This window comes from Saccopteryx leptura, chromosome 1, assembly GCF_036850995.1.
Source record: "Saccopteryx leptura isolate mSacLep1 chromosome 1, mSacLep1_pri_phased_curated, whole genome shotgun sequence".
In the NCBI taxonomy this organism is placed as follows: domain Eukaryota; kingdom Metazoa; phylum Chordata; class Mammalia; order Chiroptera; family Emballonuridae; genus Saccopteryx; species Saccopteryx leptura.
The window spans coordinates 381,662,771-381,682,921 of record NC_089503.1 but is presented as its reverse complement, the minus strand read 5'-3'; the positions used below and the strand labels follow the sequence as shown (position 1 = coordinate 381,682,921).

Genomic DNA, 20,151 nt, shown 5'->3' with positions numbered 1-20,151 from the left:
AAGTGACCATCTGCTTCTCTACCCCTCCCCTCTCTCCCCCCTTTCTCTCCCACATCCATGGCTTGAATGAGCAAGTTGGCCCTGAACACTGAGGATACCTCCATGGAACTCGCCTCAGGCACTAAAATAGCTTGGTTGCCGAACAACGAAGAACCAGCCCCAGATGGGCAGAACATCAGCTTCAGACGGGGGCTGCTGGGTGGATCCTGGTCACTGTGCATGCGGGAGTCTGTATCTCCACCTCCCTGCCTCTCACTTGATTAAAAAAAATAGAGAGAGAGAGAGAGAGACATAAAATAGCACAAAGCCTAAAAAGTATGAAACTAAAAGTGTGAAAAATATATATTGGGTAATTAGCAAAAGTTAAAATAATATCAGACAAAATAAATATTAAAGTGAAAAGCATTTTTCAAGAAATAGAGTACATATTGATAAAAATTTCATTTTAGCCTGATGAGTGGTGGCACAGGGGACCTTGACCTGGGACGTCGAGGCCCCTGGTTCAAAGCCTGAGGTCAAGGGCTTGAGCATGGGCTTGAGCACAGGCTTGTCAGCTTGAGCGTGAGGTTGCTGGCTTGACCACGGATCACTGACATGATCCTAAGGTCCCTGGCTTGAGCAAGGGGTCACGGGCTTGGCTTGAGCCCCCTGGTCAAGACACATAAAGAGCAATCAATGAACAACTAAAGTGAAGCAACTATGAATTGATGCTTCTCACTCTTTCTCCTCCTTCCCTCTCTTTCTCTCTCTCTCTCCCCCTTTTCTCTCTCTTAAAATATAAAATAAAATTAGAAAATACTAAGAACAACGATGAAAATAACACTCACTAAAAATTATGGAGTGGCATCACTGAAAATGGTGGTTTAAAACACTCCAAGGCTCCTCTGCACCAAGGCAACCAATTATCTGGCAAAACCAGAATCAACTCTGAATCTATAGTGAAAAACTTAAAACGACGACGGGAAGGCAAAGTGAAGGGAAAAGCTGCCATGATGAGAGAGCGCTGTGACGCGTTCAACTCCACTTACCATCTCTCCCACCACAGACCCTCTCTCCCACCACAGACCCTCTCTCCCACCACAGACCCTCTCTCCCACCACTTACCCTCTCTCCCACCACTTACCCTCTCTCCCACCACAGACCCTCTCTCCCACCACAGACCCTCTCTCCCACCACTTACCCTCTCTCCCACCACTTACCCTCTCTCCCACCACTTACCCTCTCTCCCACCACAGACCCTCTCTCCCACCACAGACCCTCTCTCCCACCACTTACCCTCTCTCCCACCACAGACCATCTCTCCCACCACTTACCCTCTCTCCCACCACAGACCCTCTCTCCCACCACTTACCCTCTCTCCCACCACAGACCCTCTCTCCCACCACAGACCCTCTCTCCCACCACTTACCCTCTCTCCCACCACAGACCCCTCTCCCACCACAGACCCCTCTCCCACCACAGACCCTCTCTCCCACCACTTACCCTCTCTCCCACCACTTACCCTCTCTCCCACCACTTACCCTCTCTCCCACCACTTACCCTCTCTCCCACCACAGACCCTCTCTCCCACCACAGACCCTCTCTCCCACCACTTACCCTCTCTCCCACCACTTACCCTCTCTCCCACCACTTACCCTCTCTCCCACCACAGACCATCTCTCCCACCACTTACCCTCTCTCCCACCACAGACCCCTCTCCCACCACAGACCCTCTCTCCCACCACAGACCCTCTCTCCCACCACTTACCCTCTCTCCCACCACAGACCCTCTCTCCCACCACAGACCCTCTCTCCCACCACAGACCCTCTCTCCCACCACTTACCCTCTCTCCCACCACAGACCCTCTCTCCCACCACTTACCCTCTCTCCCACCACTTACCCTCTCTCCCACCACAGACCCTCTCTCCCACCACTTACCCTCTCTCCCACCACAGACCCTCTCTCCCACCACTTACCCTCTCTCCCACCACAGACCCTCTCTCCCACCACTTACCCTCTCTCCCACCACTTACCCTCTCTCCCACCACAGACCTTCTCTCCCACCACTTACCCTCTCTCCCACCACAGACCATCTCTCCCACCACAGACCATCTCTCCCACCACTTACCCTCTCTCCCACCACAGACCCTCTCTCCCACCACTTACCCTCTCTCCCACCACTTACCCTCTCTCCCACCACAGACCCTCTCTCCCACCACAGACCATCTCTCCCACCACAGACCATCTCTCCCACCACTTACCCTCTCCCACCACAGACCCTCTCTCCCACCACAGACCATCTCTCCCACCACAGACCCTCTCTCCCACCACAGACGGGCAGCAGCCTGAAGACAGCAGCCCGTACGTGCGGGTGTCTAGTGCCAGAGGGGGTAATATGGACCTTGTTCCCAAACAACTGCGGTTGTGAGTGTCAACCTATCCAGCAGTGAATGCTCTAAAGCAGTGGTCCCCAACCTTTTTTGGACCACAGACTGGTTTAATGTCAGAAAATATTTTCATGGATTGGCCTTTACGGTGATGGATAAATGCACAAAATAAAATTATGCGACCGGCGTAAGAACTGTGGTATTTTTAAATATAATTGTCGAACTTATGAGACAAGCGTCAAGAGTGAGTCTTAGATGGATGTAACAGAGGGAATCTGGTCATTTTTAAAAAATAAAACATCATTCAGAAGTTATTTATTCTTTCTCTACGGACTGATACCAAATGGCCCACGGACCAGTACCAGTCCGCAGCCCAGGGTTGGGGACCACTGCTCTAAAGGACTGGCACAAAGATGTGCCTTTCTTTTGCCCAATGCAGGACATTCTCAGGGCTCAGGTAGCTTCCTGAAAGGCTTTTAACATAAGCGTGTAAAGGCACAATTAAAGGGGTAAGGGACAGGGGTTAGGACAAATAGTAGACTAAGAAGCCTGAAAAGATAGAAGTTAGAAAAGGAGATACATGGGGGACTGAATTTTTTTAAAATTTTAATGTTTATTGGTTTTTATAGAGAGAGGAAGTGGGGGGAGAGATAGGGAGAGAGAGAGAGAGGGAGGGACAGGAACAGTGATTTGTCTCTATATGTGCCCTGACCAGGAATCAAACCAGCAACCTCTACACTTCGGGACGATGCTCTAATCAACTGAGCTATCCGGCCAGGGTACACGGGGCACTTTGAAGAGCTCCCGCATGTACAGGAAAACAGAGAAGGCCACAGTCATTCCGAGTCCTGAGCAGGCTGGCCTTCAGGTGCACTGTGAGCAGGAAGCGGAGGGGAAGGCAGAGCCGTGAGCGGGAAGCGGAGGGGAAGGCGGGGCCGTGAGCGGGAAGCGGAGGGGAAGGCGGGGCCGGGAGCGGGAAGCGGAGGGGAAGGCGGGGCCGGGAGCGGGAAGCGGAGGGGAAGGCGGGGCCGGGAGCGGGAAGCGGAGGGGAAGGCGGGGCCGGGAGCGGGAAGCGGAGGGGAAGGCAGAGCTGTGAGCGGGAAGCGGAGGGGAAGGCGGAGCCGTGAGCGGGAAGCGGCGGGAAAGGCGGGGCCGGGAGCGGGAAGCGGCGGGAAAGGCGGGGCCGGGAGCGGGAAGCGGAGGGGAAGGCGGGGCCGGGAGCGGGAAGCGGAGGGGAAGGCGGGGCCGGGAGCGGGAAGCGGCGGGGAAGGCGGGGCCGGGAGCGGGAAGCGGAGGGGAAGGCGGGGCCGGGAGCGGGAAGCGGAGGGGAAGGCGGGGCCGGGAGCGGGAAGCGGAGGGGAAGGCAGAGCTGTGAGCAGCCTGGCTAAGTGCTGAAGTGCTGCCTCAATCCAAAGCCAACACAGAAACGTTTCTCCCCTTTTTCTGGCTTCAAGGAAATTCTGTCAGAATCACTATCATTAGAAAAATGCAAATCAAAACCACAATAAACTATCCCCTCATACTGTTAGAATGGTCCGTATCAAAGACAAGTGATAACACGAACCAGCGAGGGTGTGGAGGAAAGGGACCCTCTGGGCACTGCTGGTGGGGCTGTGGGAAAACTGCAGGCTCTAGCTAATGCAGTCCTTGAAAGTCTAGAGTTTAAAATGCTGGTATCAGAAAATAAAGGCTGAATTACTGAATTGGACATTCAATTAAATTGTTGTTATTGTTAAAATTGTTCCAAAACAAAAGCAGAAAGAAGAAATAATAAGGATAAGAACAGAAAATACTGAAAAAGAAAATACAAAAATTAAAAAAAAAATTGTTCTTTGAAAAGGATAACTGAAAAAATTCCAACAAGATAGACCATGAATAACAAAGAAAAAGGACAAATAAACAAGATTAGGCATGAGAAAGATAACAATTATAGATGCTTATGAGATTAAACAGGAAGCATGAGTAACTTTTTAAGTCAATAAATTTGAAACCTAGTTGAAATGGACACATTTATAAAAAATATGAAAATACTAAAACTGACTCAACAAGAAATGGAAAACCAGAGTGGGCCTTTAAATATTAAAATACTTAATTAACAGCTAATAGTCTTCCCACAAGGCACAGAAGGTATTACAGGTTAGTTCTGTAAGACATTCAAAAAACAATTTTAATATACAAATTCTTTCAGGGGAAAGAAAAAATGGCAATATTCCACAACACATTTTATGAGGCTAATAAAACTTAAAAACAAAATCAAACAATGTACAATAAAATTCTAGTTGACCTGACTCATAAACACAAATGTAAAACTAAACAAAATCTGACAAAACAAATCCAATGATGTTTAAAAAGGTAATTCATCATGACCAAATTAAGTTTATTCCAGGAATTCCAGGTATGTCCAACATTAGAAATTCTTACAATATTATTCATCTCATTAACTTTAAATGAGAAAAGACATATATGATCATCTCAGTATTTCCAGAAAATGCATTTGATAAAATTAAACCACTTTTTCAAAAATTTTAAAAAGTCTTAGCAAATCAGAAATACAGGGCAATTTCATTAACCTAATAATGGGCCTCTATCAAAATCCTATTAACAAATGCCTTTTCTAAATGGTAAAATAGAAGCATGTCCTTTAAATTTTAAAAGTAAACATGAGAAAAATGACCACCCTCACTCCTATTCAATATTATCCTGAGATCTTATGATCAGAGTAAGAGAAAGAAATGGGGAAAAAAACAACAAATAATATTATTATCCATGTAAAAAACCCCAGAGGTTCTACAAATAAGTATGATAAATAAGAGAGTTTAGCAAGATACAAATCCAAAATCCAGGAGTCAGATGCATTTCTGTTTTGTAACAAATATGCAGAATATAAGGAATAAAGCTAACATAAGATATGCAAGCTGTGGAGAAAATTATAAAATTTTATTGGATGACAATAAAGATCAAAATAAATGGAGCGACGTTGTTTGTGAATAGGAAGACCCAATATTGTACAGATGCCAAGAGTACTGGTCATGTTCAATCTCTTCAACTCAGCGATGTGTAAAGGGTCTTCATGTGATTAATACTCAATATCTAAACTGTATATACACAATATATGCACTCTTTGTGTGTACGGTATATTTCACAAAAATGTTGAAGTCCAGGTAATAATGTTTTTAAGAAAATCTTAAAGGAATAGTCTTACAGAGGTTTCTGAAAAAGTTTTAACAACTGTATCAAATGTTTAGCAAACAATAAATTCACACACACACACACTCACACAAAAAATAGGGGCAGGGGTTTGGGTGGAATTCTGCTTAAATCCAAGGGTGACTTAAGTGGGCTGCAGCGGAGACACTGTCCCTTCCGTACAGGACACCTGGCGAGCTGCACAAGGCAAGTCCTCAGTCAGCCGGTAGCCCCTTCTGACAGGCTGGCGTTTTAGGGCTCAGTGGGAGAACCTCACGCCTAACATCAAGCACAGCGAGTGACTCACTTAGAAGATAAGTACAAAATTAAAGTATATTCTGTCCTTAAATTTCACCTTAAAGGTTTCCTTTTCTTTTTAAGCTTGCAATTGAGTCTGTAGACGGTCTTGTGATACCGTGAATTAGGTTCTATTCTGCTTGGCTGCTGTAACATCACATGTGCTTGATTCTCCAGGCCTAATTTGTGTATCTTTAGACTCGCTGAGTATTTTTTACCTTATGAAGAATTTTTAAAAAAATGGTATTAAAAGAGACAAAGATTGCTGTCAGATATAAATTCCTTTTATCTTTTCTCTGAACCTAGGGCTCTGGCAAATGCTTCTTTTGGATATGCAAAATGCAGCCCCCAGCAACGCCTGCTCAGCTCATCGGGAAGTTAGATCAGGTAGCATTTACAAATTGGAATAAGCCATGTTGGAAGGTCTTCACAAGTAGCGTTTCCTAACAGTCCCATGATTGATGAGGAAAATCAGTGTTTTCGGGCCTCCGAAGACTGGGAAACAATTTGACTGGGGTATACCTGATACCTCCCAGAAGACTTCAGATGTCAAAAGAAGACAGTACTTGAATCCAGTGGCCAATCCAATAGAAAAGCATTCTTAGGAGAAAAGGTCTCCAGACCTCGAGGAAACTTCTCTCATTCTGACAAAACACACTCGCTTCCTATCAAACCTAAATGTGCAGGATTCTTTCAGCGTTGACTCGCTATCCGCTATCTGGGTTCAACCTTACCTTTGGAAGGGCGTTAAAAGCCCAAAATCTGCTCCCGTGTCATTTCTGGCATCCTCCCAAATGTATTAATAACCAAAGGTCATGTGACATATAGGTTCTTGTAAAATCTAATTACTATCACAGCCAAAGTAATATGAACAAAGTATGCTGTTAGAGGGCTTCCAGTTAATATATGATTAGTCCCTCTCCAATAGAGGAAAGCATGCCAGATGCAATTTGGTGTGACATGCTCCTTCTGTACTTTTGATACTGAAATCTTACTCAGCTGAAGTTTGCATTTGCGTTTATTATTATAAGAGTAAGATGCTACTATAGTAATGATTGTGGCATAAAAATTATTCATTTTATGTACCGAATTAGTTATTAAAAACCAAAATGGTGAAATAAATAAGGATATTGATTAATATCACAAATATTAAGAGTTGGTTTGCTAGATATCCTTATAAAGAACATTTTTAAAATCAAAATACACCTATGAAATTAAAATACCAGACCAATTATTGAGTATTAGATACTATCATAATTCTCATCTTTATAATATTATTTAGTAAAACTGCCTGACCAGGCAGTGGTGCAGTGGACAGAGCATCCGACTGGGACCCAGAGGACCCAGATTCAAAACCCCGAGGTCGCCGGCTTGAGCATGGGATCATAGACACGACTCCATGGTCGCTTGCTAGAGAGCTCAAAGGTCGCTGGCTTGAAGCTCAAGGTCGCTGGCTTGTGCCCAGAGGTCGCTGGCTTGAGCAAGGGGTCACTCACTCTGCTGTAGCCCACCGTCAAGGCACATATGAGAAAGCAATCAATGAACAACTAAGGTGTAGCAATAAAGAATTAATACTTCTTATCTCCCTGCCTTTCTGTCTGTTCCTATCTGTCCCTCTCTCTGTCTCTCTCACAAATAAATTAAAAAATATTATTTGATAAACTATTATTCACAACCATAAGAAAAACCTATTTAATGTTAGCTGTTTTATTCCATTTGCGATACAAGTTTCAAGAAATAAGGCCATTTGAGAAATCTTCATGTCATGTGGGGATGAATTTAAAACAGATGTCAACTTTGTCACCTCAAAATTTCACAAGAAGGAAAGACTCCAAAACAATACTTAACAACATCCGTGACAAATTATCTTCAATTTAAATGGAATAATTATCAAGAGAAGGAAGAAATGACTACAGAGTAAGAGAAGAATGAGTTGTCCCCAAATACCCTGTTCCTCCTCAGACTTTGGTTGTAGTCTACTATTACAATATATATTGATCACAGGATCAATTTCACAGAATGTAGTAACTGAGAATTCTGGTTCCTGCATCATTAGCTCAAATTTTAAAATCCTGACTATTAAAAATGTAATAAAATTGTAAAAATATTTATATTTAAGACACACTTTCAGATTTGTTTTCATTTTCCAACAGTCCACTCTGTGGTATTTTTGGTCTCAATTTCCTATTTGGCCAAAGTATGTATCCAAAATACCTCTGAAGTGACTCGGTATTATGTAAAAAGAAAGGATACTTGAAGATAGAATTAACAATGAAGCATTTAAGAATTTACTCTTGGACATTTACTTTACTAAGAACTCAAGTTAAATAACAAGTCGTGTTTCTTTTCAATGACGATTATGTTTCTGAATGAAAATCGTTATGGATTTGTTTGCTACAGAGAGAGACGATATTAAAACTAGAATGACAAGACAAAGGCCATAGGAAAGAATTGTGTATGTAATGCACATTAGCCAGCAGCCAGTGTCTGGCCAGAATCACTGAAATTATGAATAATGGCCAGAAGATACAACATATAGATTTGGGAGAAACCTTCTTATAGTAGGTAATTCGCTTTGTTCCATCTGTGCCCAGAGGAGAAATCAGCCGAAGAGATAAAATATGCCACTGAATTCTTAGGAAAGGACTTGCCCAGACGCCAGATTCGTGCAGAATCATAAAGGAGAAGAGCGAATTCAGAGTGAGTCAGAGTGTGTGATGAACGGGCCTGGAAACCACGGAGAGAAAGAACGGGCCACTCCATTAGCATCCCAGGTTCTCAGAACCAGGTAGCATCACTCTGATCTGAAATGCATGTGCTCACCTCACACTGACAGGATGTCCTACCGTCCCAGACACCCTTTCCAAACACAGCCCACACAGCTGTTGTCTAAAGTGAAATGGAATCTCCAAGTGACAAATAGAAAATGATGGGAAAAGGATTTTCCTCACTCAAGTGAAATCTGCCGTTATGATGCTCTTGCTCAAGAGACATCTGTTAGCGTGTTTGGGTTTAAATGTTCAGATGAGCACTTTGTGCCAAGAAATCGCTTCTGTCTAGCTGCTCTGGCAAACAGGCTGCTGTGGAACAGCTTTGAGGCTCGCAGTCTAATTGGCTGGAGCCGGGCTGTGCTGGTAACGAGGGGCCCTCTCCTATTTGCCTTGTACAATGACAGCAGCAGCAGCTCTCCCACTTTGGGGGCTGTTTTGTTTTCCTCTTTAAGAAAAGAAAAAAGGAAGATGGCATAACTTAGTACCTACAGTGGCAGATAGGGTTAGAGTCTACTCAGACTTTTATAACGATTTGCTTTACAGCTTTAAGCTTTTCACCGAGGAAAAAGGATGCTTTGGGATAGTGGGCTATTTGCATGTTCCTGCATACGGTGCATTAGCTTTTCCTATCTCTTCTCTTGTTTTACTAGAGTTCGTAGTAGGAGAGTTCATGGGGTATGAAAGGGAAGATACCCACTGATTTTAGTGTGATTAGAGAATTGATACCGTCCTTCTCAAATGAAGTGTGTTGAAAATGGCAGTCCCCACCAATCCTCTGGCCAGCAGGATAGTCTGTATCCTTTGTGTGTGTGTGTGTTTATATATACATAATGTATATACACATATATAATACACCTATTCTGTTTCTAAACTTTCACCTTGAAGTGACTCTGTTTCTAATAAATACTAATGCCCCAAACCCAAGAATCATTTAAACAGGAACTTAAACCTTCATGGCTTCTGAAATATTAAAATGTCATCATAAAGCTACATTTTTTAAGGGATTACATAAATTGTTTTATAATGCATTGTCTCATCCTTTCTCAAGAAGAAAATCTGAGTTGTGCTAAACCACAGGTTTTATACTAGCAAAAAAAGATTTTTAAACAAAGGGAGAAAATGACAATAGTACAATAATAATTTACTTTTAGGACTATATAATGTACCCAACTCCCCACTTGATCTTTTAACTGTCTTTAACTGGCAGGAAATCTGTGGTAATTTATAGTGCAGAGATTAATAGAGGTTGAGGGTTTAATAAAGAATCTTTTAAACTTATTTTTACCACATTTTAAAGACATATATTATATCTACAGCCAAATTTTTTTCTGCTTACCCTTGCTGGGAAAGTTGCATTTCCTTTCACTCAATACATAAAATCTGCACCCTTGTTCACCCGAGAAATATGCTCAAGACATGGTCTGTTTCATGGCTTGATCCACCACAAGAGGTTGTTAATGCTACCTGCGTTACTGCACCAAACAAGCAAGCAAATGCAATACCATGTTCTTTGTCTGTTTCAAACAGAGCCAGGGAATTTCAAAATACTCTCCTTTAACCCTTCAACATCAGCAGCACCACCAACACACATGCATTACCATCTGCACTCCCCTTAAAGCCCTGTGCTAGATACTGCTGGGAGTTCCCTTTCACAACTGAACCACTTTAGAGGGACTTTACAGTATACAGAGATTGTATGAAAAAAAATGCAGTAATTATTCATCACCTTTGTCAAGAACCAATCACTTGAATACAGAAATACCAAATTAATTATCATCAATCGATAAAGAAATAGCATAAAAATCTCAGGAAAACTAACTAACCCGAAGAAAGAAAATACTGAATAAAAAATTAGATGCCTTAATCTGGTATATGATAGCTTTAAAATCACGGGCACTATGAATACTAAAAACTATATCAGAATGGTATCTTTTACAGGTTATATTTTTTCTCTGGCTTCTGGTGCCTCAAGCTTCATGTTGGTGATTTATAACTTATATTGTCAGCCAAAGCTCTTAATAAAAATACAGCTCTGTGTCACTCAGTTGGGAACAGAATGTTTTCCTTCCTCTCTCTGTAGGGTCTTACATACATATTGAATATATTCTAGTAGTAATTATGAAGTATGAGGTTACAGGGCCATCACTGACTGTCATCACATGCCACTCAGACTTCCTTCTGGTGGTGCAATGAGGCGACTGGAAATAGTCTCTCAGTGGTGCGGGCGCGTATCGGAGTGTGCAGACTGTAAGAACGCAGGCGGCTCTCACTCTCCCTCAGGGCAGAGACCCGCCAGACATTTCCACGGGACGGTCACGTCACGCTCCCTGGACTTCCCAACACTGCTTTTGGGAAATCCAGCCTCCTACACAGGCCTGGCTCACACACATTCCTCCCCACCATGCAATCTACAAGGAGTTTCCAAGTGGGATGCATACACTCCAGGGGCCCGCAAGATTTCAGCTCATTGATTACAGACAGAGAATACTAGAATTTATATTACCATTACCTTTATTGTATACTTTAAAACCTTTTACGTTTTATAATGTACATAAATAGTACAGGAGTGTATATATAATATATATAAATATATATGTATATACACACACATTATATATATACACATACATAACTTATGAGTAAATACACTTGTATGAGGGGTGTCCACTTAATCTTTTCTGTAACAGCCTTAGTAAGATACAATTCACATACCATAGAATCCAGCCATTTCAAGTATACAGTTCAGTGGTTTGCAACGTATTCACAGAGGTGTACAACCAACACCATCATCCATTTGAGAACATTTGCATTCCCTCAGAAAGCACCCCTGTACCTTTCAGCTGCCAACCTGCCTGCCTGTCTACCCCCCGCCCTCAGCCACCGCTGCTGTCTCCACAGATGCACCTACTCTGGACACTTCACATAAATCGAGTCATATAATGTGTGACCTTTTGTGACTGGATTCGTTCACTTAGCATCACATTTTGAAGGTGTATCTGGCTGTAGCATGTTATCAGCACCTCATTCCCTTGAAAGGCTGAGTAATACTCCATTGCACAGCTATACCACATTTCATTTATCTATTTATCAGTTTTATCAGCTGATGGATATGTGGGTTTTTTCATCTTTCGGCTACTATGAATAATGCTGCTATAAGCATTCACATTCAAGTTCACATGTGGACATATGTCTTCACATCTCTTGGGTATACATCTAAAAGTGGAATTGCAGAGTCAAATGCTAACTCTGTATTTAACTTTTTGAGGGCCTGTCAGACTGTTTCCCGAAGTAAAAATGGCTGCACCATTTGTACATTGCCACCGGCAGTGTATGAGCGTTCCAACTCATCTACATCCTTCAGCCTTGCCAACACCTGTTATTATCAAACTTTTTCATTCTAGCCACCCTGGTGAGTGTGAAGTGATGTCTCATAATTTTAATTGGCACTTCCTTGATGATTAGGATGTTGATGGTTTTTAAAGTACTGGTGTGCAAGAAAAAAGGGGCACCCTTAGATGACATGTAAGTCAAGACAAAAAGCATGGAAACCAGTGGGGAATCAAAAATCAGCCAGGTGTAGACATCTAGCTACCACCTCTAAATCAAGGCCCTAATGCAATTCTGAGGAATGTGTAGAGAACTGCCTTCACTGTTACCACTGCTTTAGCTTCTATGTGGCTCCGATCTTACTACAAAGAAATGGTGGCAAGAATGCTTCAGTTACTTCCTGAGCAATCAGTCCATCAGTAGTCTATGAAAGGTACCCTTAGGGACAACTTTGAGGGAGGTACTCTCCAAGGACTAAGAGCCCACTGACTGTGTCTGTGCAAACAGCTCTCCTACAAAACCCAACAACTACATCAGATTTAGAAAACACAGCAAAATATAAGCAATTTAAAGAACTGCCTTTTTTAAAAACAAAATTATAGCCACTCTATATTTTGGTATTATGGAACAGCAGTGACACTCAACGTTTTTACTTGGCAACATTGCTTCTGGAATTGCATGGGTTGGTGAAATCCAAAAGTCTGGGGACTCCTGCTTTCGTGCATGCCTTCCATTCTGGAAAGGACCTATGTCTCCTTAACCTACTCGACTCATTCCTGCCCTCTCCATAACCCTGAAATACCAAGTCTTCAAATGCTACCCCAATGCTACCTGTTTTTAAAGATGCAACCTCTTGTTCTTTCAGTCAATGCTCAGTCAATGTCTCGGTCAGCTTACTCCAATATTTACTGAGCACCTCGTGGAAGGAGCCCAGCTTGGCCGAAAGAATTAGGAGGGGTGTAGGTGTCAAGACGATCAGCTCATGAACCCTACTCTCGAGGGTCTAATGTAGCACATTCTCCATCAAGTCTTCAGTGATAGACGAACAATTTGTGAATCACATCATCTGTTAAGGGAATGAGGAGGGTCCAGCTACTTAAAATCAGAGTTCCTTTGGAAAGTCTAGCACATGCAGGTCACAGTCCCCACTACACAGTGCAGTCTCTTAGAGAAGGCTTGTGGTTGGGTCACAGCTTTAAGTAGGAAAGAGGACAATAGCAAAGGTCCGCACCTTAAGTCAGATCAGTGAAGCAGAGCTTCCTATCTCCTTAAATCTAAGAACTAATGTCAACAAGTCTTCTGATTATTTTACCAAGAAAGAAAACACTCTAATGACTTTTTTTTAACTAATCCTTTTCATACCTCTAACACTAGGGTGGTTGTTGCTGAATAAAAAGTCCCCTTTCCCTTTCTTCAGAGCCATTTTCTCTCTAATCCTCACCCTGCTGAATTTAATTGCCTTGGCAATGCCAAAACAGTGTCTGATCCTAATAGGTCAGCATTGATCGCTCTCAACCAATCGGTTCCTTCATTAGCAAGAAAATGAAGTGCAGAGAAGAGGCAGGAGGCTCTGGGCGGCAGCGGGACGCCTGCTCCTCTCGCAGCCCCTCTCTCCTTACGCAGCGGCTGATCGATGGGCAGCTTGCTCAAAATCCACAAAAACTATTCATCACTTTTGACACGGACCTGTTTTAACAGGCCACTCAGCTCAAGATGTGGATGCCCCAGACAGTTTATTTGTGGGGCCCATCACATTCCTTCTAGACAGCTCTCTCTGATGAGGATACGGACAAGGAGGAGGACACGTCACCCAAACAAGCACATCGTGTCAAGGCACCAAGACAAGCCCTGAGTGAGAAATCCCAGCTCGGAGTTTGGGGCGCTAGGCTTCCAGGAGGAGGGGCCTTCTCCCGGAGTCTAGACGCTATGGCGCTGGAAAGGCAGGTGCGGTAAGGAGCCAGTCTTGCTGATGGCAGCAAGTGAAAGGAAGCAAGGCTCGAGGGGTACCCATCACCACCGACAGGAAGGAGAAGAAAACAAGGTCAGAGAGGGAAGGAAATACACAAGAGAGGAGAGAAAACGCGCCCAGGGAAAGCACAAGACGCTCGAGCGGCACCAGCCTGGTGGGCACAGTGAACGAAGGAGGAGAGCAGACTGAGTTTTGCCAGGAGGCCTAGGGCATGACCGCTCTGCCAGAATCAGTGACTTACTCCTGGGGCAGCAGGCCCCTGGTCCCCACAGTGACCTAAGGAGGAGAGCAGACTGAGTTTTGCCAGGTGGCCTAGGGCATGACCACTCTGCCAGAATCAGTGACTTACTCCTGGGGCAGCAGGCCCCTGGTCCCCACAGTGACCTAAGGAGGAGAGCAGACTGAGTTTTGCCAGGTGGCCTGGGGCATGACCGCTCTGCCAGAATCAGTGACTTACTCCTGGGGCAGCAGGACCCTGGTCCCCCAGCACACTGCTAAGCACTGATTCAAGCCAAGAAAAACAGATGAGGAAGGGTGGCATTATCAATCTAGACTGAGCAGCTACTCTGTGCCAAAGACCACACTAGGCACTTTATGTCAGATTCATTACTGAGCCTGATGACAACCTTAGGAAGGGGTCTTTTCTATTCTTGTCTTACGTACTAAAACAACGAGATTCAGAGACATAAAGAAACTTGTCCAACCACATGCGGCCAGAAAGAAGTGGTTGTCAGAATTTGAATATTGTTCTTTCCAATTGCAAAGCCCCATTTTTTGTTTTTGTTTTTGTTTTTGTTTTTTGCATTTTCCCGAAGCTGGAAACGGGGAGGCAGTCAGACTCCCGCATGCGCCTGAACGGGATCCACCCGGCATGCCCACCAGGGGGCGATGCTCTGCCCATCTGGGGCATCGCTCTGTTGCATCCACAGCCATCCTAGCGCCTGGGGCAGAGGCCACAGAGCCATCCCCAGCGCCCGGGCCATCTTTGCTCCAATGGAGCCTTGGCTGCGGGAGGGGAAGAGAGAGACAGAGAGGAAGGAGATGGGGAGGGGTGGAGAAGCAGATGGGTGCCTCTCCTGTGTGCCCTGGCCGGGAATTGAACCCGGGACTCCTGCACGGCAGGCTGACGCTCTACCACCGAGCCAACCGGCCAGGGCTGCAAAGCCCTTTTAATAACCTCTGGTTGGGACTCTGAAATCAAAAGTCAACAAAACAAATACAGAATTAACTTATAAGGCAGAAAACGACAGAAAAATATAAAATGAGACAATGATTTTTAAAGGAAATGGAAAGAGTGGAAGGAACACGTGACCACATGCTATTTACTGTGTTACTGCTTTATTACCAGAGGGTTCTTGGTGATTGACCCCGTCCGCACATGCGAAGGGGCGGGGCCGGCCCTGTTGGCCAGCCTCCCTTTCACTTGCTACCTTTCTGCATAGCCAGCAGGGTAGCTGAAGAAAACTGGCCTCAAAAACAATCAAATGCCAAATAGTAGGTCAACTTTCTCCTAAATTTCAAGCCAGAAACAGAAACAATTTATTTCAACTTACATGTCAGTAAGTCCTTGTCTTAACAGAATCAAGATCTAAGAAAACCTATTTGCTTCTCATACAATCTGAAGCTTCACCATAATTACTCAGTAAAAAGCATGTACCAATAGGTTGAATTTATACAGCATTCATGAAACACCCTTCCTGTTCAAGGTATCCACTTAAGCCTGAATGAACAGTTATTATTATTAAACACAAGTATAAATTAGCTGAAATATTATAGCAATGTTGACTTACAGGGGAATATCAGCAATAATTGAAATAAGAAATAAACAAGAAATGAGTTTATGTAAATAATCAAATTTACCACTAATGACAGACCCACTGAGATGTTGAGCCTCTCAAAATCTTTATTCTATTAATAAAAACAGGAGGAAAGATAAGGAAAAAGAAAGGGATGTGTATGAGGAGCCTATCATCTGTGCTAGGCACTGTTATACCCTCGGCATCGAGAAAAGAGCAGGACAGGATGTCTGGTAAATCTTCATGCATCCACTCAGCCACCCTTCCTCCATCTTTCCAACCAACAGCTATTTACTGAGCACCTGCAATGTGTTGTCAAGCATCGTGCTGGGTACGGGGGAATACAATAATGAAGCGGCAAGAAAGGGTCTCTGCCCCCAGTAACGCAGAGTCTAATGGGGGAAACAGCAACTATAATAAAATGTGTTAAGTGCTATAACAGGAGAAAGACACAGCGGTATTCTGATAGCACGGAATAAAGATGCCACTGGTGGAGGATAAACAAGAGAAAGGCAAACAAGAAGACAAACAGAAGAAAGACTTCTTTTGTCATGAGAATAGATCAAGGCATGTTAGAAGGACTTGAAATTCTATAGGAGCATCATTTGGTGGTAGCTGGCCTCCAATGTGGCCCCAAGGGTTGTCTTCTGTTCACCATGTCCTTGTGTAGTTCCCTCCCATAACAACATACTGTATCATGGAAACGATGGTGTGTGGCTTCTGAAGTTAGATTTAAAACATGTGGCGTCTGCTCTGCTCTCTGTTGGATCACCCTGGGGAAGACAGACACGGCGCTGTGAGGATACTCTGGCAGCCTCTAGAAATGCCAAATCGGAGAGGAGCCACAGCCTCTGCCAATGGGCAGTGTCAACTTACTAACCATGTATGTGGCCATCTTCAAAATGAATCCTTCAAATCTAGTCAAATATTCAGATCACTACAGCCCTGCCCGACATTTTGGCTATAAAAGACTTCAAGCTAGAACCTTACCCAGCTAAGCGAGTCAGATTCCTAACCCATAGAATCTGTGAGATAATAATTACATTATTATGTTTAGGGTAATCTATAACCCAGCAATAGGTAGGTACCGTATTTTTTGCTCCATAAGACACACTTTTTTTCTCCCAAAAGTGGAGGGGAAAATGCCTGTGCATCTTATGAAGTGAAAAATACGGTATTTTATTAAATACTAATTTTTTTTTTTTCCTGAAGCTGGAAACGGGGAGAGACAGTCAGACAGACTCCCACATGCGCCCGACTGGGATCCACCCAGCACGCCCACCAGGGGCAACGCTCTGCGCACCAGGGGGCGATGCTCTGCCTCTCCGGGGCGTCGCTCTGCCGCGACCACAGCCACTCTAGCGCCTGGGGCAGAGGCCAAGGAGCCATCCCCAGCGCCCGGGCCATCTTTGCTCCAATGGAGCCTTGGCTGCGGGAGGGGAAGAGAGAGACAGGGAGGAAGGGGGGGTGGAGAAGCAAATGGGCGCTTCTCCTATGTGCCCTGGCTGGGAATCGAACCCGGGTCCCCTGCACGCCAGGCTGACGCTCTACCGCTGAGCCAACTGGCCAGGGCTATTAAATATTTTAACACACCATTTAGTTCAGAATATTTTTTTTCTTATTTTTCTTTTTAAAACCCTAGGTGTGTCTTATGGTCAGGTGAGTCTTCCGGAGCAAAAACCATGGTAATAAACAGCATTTAAAATGGGAGGTGGTTGAGACCAGAAGCTAGAAAGGGCTAGAGCAAGTAATACTTTGAAAACGGGTATTAGACTTGGCCCTCAGAACAAAGGGGCGTCACTGGAGTTTTTAAAATAGGGAAATGATAAGAGTCCAGTTTACAGTCAGCTAAAGCAGCGACTAAGTATGTTAAATGTACTGAACAAGGACAAAACCAGAGTCAAAACGCTGAGTCACTGTACTGGGTGCAAACCTAGTGTTGACTCGACGGTTCTCTCAACCTCCTCCAACTTTCTCTTTAACCCATGCCGAGTCACCCTTCCGCTGGCAGACTGGATAGAATGTCAGGCTGCTTTCCAAACAGCCATCAAGGGGCTGAAGGCAGTGCAGAGAAGCTGACCTCCCCCTGGGTGAACCTGGATCAACAGGAAACAGACCGGGAGGGAAGAGCCTGCTTGTGTCCGCGGAGGCTGTGGGGCGGTGGCCGGCAGACATGCGCTGCACCACAGCTTTCCCTGCCCGACCCTCCCCTTCCCCACTCTGGGCTGAAACCCACCAAAGACTATCAGCGCTCTGTTCCTGGCTTCACGCTTTACACGGCAAAGCTGTAACGATGAATAGAGTAGCCACTAACTGCAGGTGCCTAGAGGCAAAAGTGTGGCTAATGTGAATGAAGACGCACTGTAACTATAAAATACACACGGGTTTTTGAAAATTTAGCATTAAAAAAGGGGAGTTTAAAGTACTTCATTGATATTTTTTATATTAGAAAATCTGAGATATTTAAACAATGGACTATTATTCAGCCTTATAAAAAAAAAGAAGGAAATCCTGTCATTTGTGACAAGAGGGGTGAACCTGGAGGACATTATGCTCAAGTGAAATAAGCCACACACAGAAGGACAAAATCCACATGGTATCACCCACATGAGGAATCCAAACTAGTCAAATCCACAGAGCAGAGGCCAGAATGATAGTTCTCAGGGGCCAGGGGAGGGGCTCACAGGGAGGGCAAGGGGCACAAAGTCTGTTATGTAAGACGAATAAGACCTAGAGATCTACTGTATAGCTTAGTGCCTATCGTTAACAATACCGTACTTTTATACTCAGATATTTGCTAAGGGGGTGTATCTACCATGATCGTCATAAATAGAGAGGGCAGGAGGAAACTTCTGGAGGGGAAGGGTATGTTCTGGCAACAGACTGGTTTCATAGGCATCTACTCACTTCCACACTCCTCAGGTTACATACATAACGTGTCTGCAGCTGTTTGTTATATCTATTGTACCTAAGTAAAGTGGTTTAAAGATATATAATAAATCATTTTAAATACTGATTACAAGTTGAATTGATTATAATTTGGATATACTAGTTTAAATGAAATACATTATTAAAATTGTTTTCACTTCTTTTTACTTTTTTCTTGGTTTACTCAAGAGCTTTTTATTTTGGGGTTTTTTTTTTTCCTTTTTTATTGAATGTATTGGGGTGACACTGGTTATCAAAATTATACAGGTTTTAGGTGCACAATTCAACAACACATCTCTGTACACCATATTGTGTGTTCAACCCCTTCTTTTTACCTTTTGTAATGTGGCTACTAGAAAAATGTAAACTATTTCCAGTGGACAGCACTGTTCTAGAGGCTGATACAGTTCATGTCGGCCAGGAAAGTGTCGCTGCTTGTAGCCATGGACATAGGGAAAGAGGGTGGCCTGGGAAAGAATTCCAGGAGAAAGAACGGCCCAAACTGAAATGCCTGGATACGGAAGGGGGAGGAATGAAAGATGGGGTCCGGCTCTCCAAATGGGGCACCTGGACATCCTTCACTGAGATGAGCACACAGGAAGAGGAACACACGGAGTGTAGGATTAGACATCCTTCACCGAGATGAGCACACAGGAAGAGGAACACACGGAGTGTAGGATTAGACATCTTTCACCGAGATGAGCACACAGGAAGAGGAACACACGGAGTGCAGGATTCGTTAGCTTGAGGTGGTCGGCTGTAAATGTGAGGTGCTCTGCATGGCTCTAGGGAAGCTATGCAGTGGCCGTCTCAGTGTGCCGACTGAAAGAGCACAGGAGACAGATCCGGGCGGGGAGGGGCGAGCAGCTCTGTTGACTGATGCCACCAGAGCCCAGGGGGCTGCCTGGGCAGAGCGTGCAGCGTGAGAGAAGCAGGGAACGCAGATAAATATGTTAAGGAGATCATTCTAGATCATGATGGGTGCTATATCAGAAACAGAGCAGGGTCAAAGGACATGAGTGGTGAGGTATGTCTGGGGATAACAGAGATGGAGACAAGAAGACAGCTGGACAGAGACCATTCTGCTCAGAAGAAACATCAGGTGCAAAGCCAGAGAGTAGTGAAACAGCCCGACAAGTTCTGGGATGCAGCAAGCGTCCAGTACTATCGGAACATGGCGCATGAGGAACACCATGTGGGCACAGACTAGGCATATCACGAAGGACGCTGTGCTTTAAGCTGAGGACCTGAAGCTTTATTCTGTAGGCAAAGGGGAGTCCTGGAGAGTTTTAAATAGGGAAGTGACATGACTTCATTTGATCTTTACAACATTCAAGGTACGTGGTTCATAACTACGAGGAGCCCCTGTTCACCTGACCCTGACACGTCACTGGGTTTCACGGACACCATTTGAAAATCACTAGACTAGATGACTTCTGTAGGCATTCAACTCTTCTCTAAGCCTTAACACAGTCTATGGTGAAAGGTTTGGTGAGAAAGGTGCAGAAGT

General features: G+C 44.3%; 1 protein-coding gene and 1 non-coding gene across 4 annotated transcripts in view; both read right to left on the bottom strand.

Annotated features, from left to right (window-relative positions):
* Positions 1-20,151, bottom strand: part of BTBD9 (BTB domain containing 9) — a 447,747-nt gene that overhangs the window by 204,212 nt on the left and 223,384 nt on the right. The window lies entirely within an intron of this gene.
* TRNAG-GCC (transfer RNA glycine (anticodon GCC)) lies at positions 14,999-15,074 on the bottom strand. The gene has a single exon. It is a non-coding gene; the product is annotated as a tRNA-Gly (tRNA).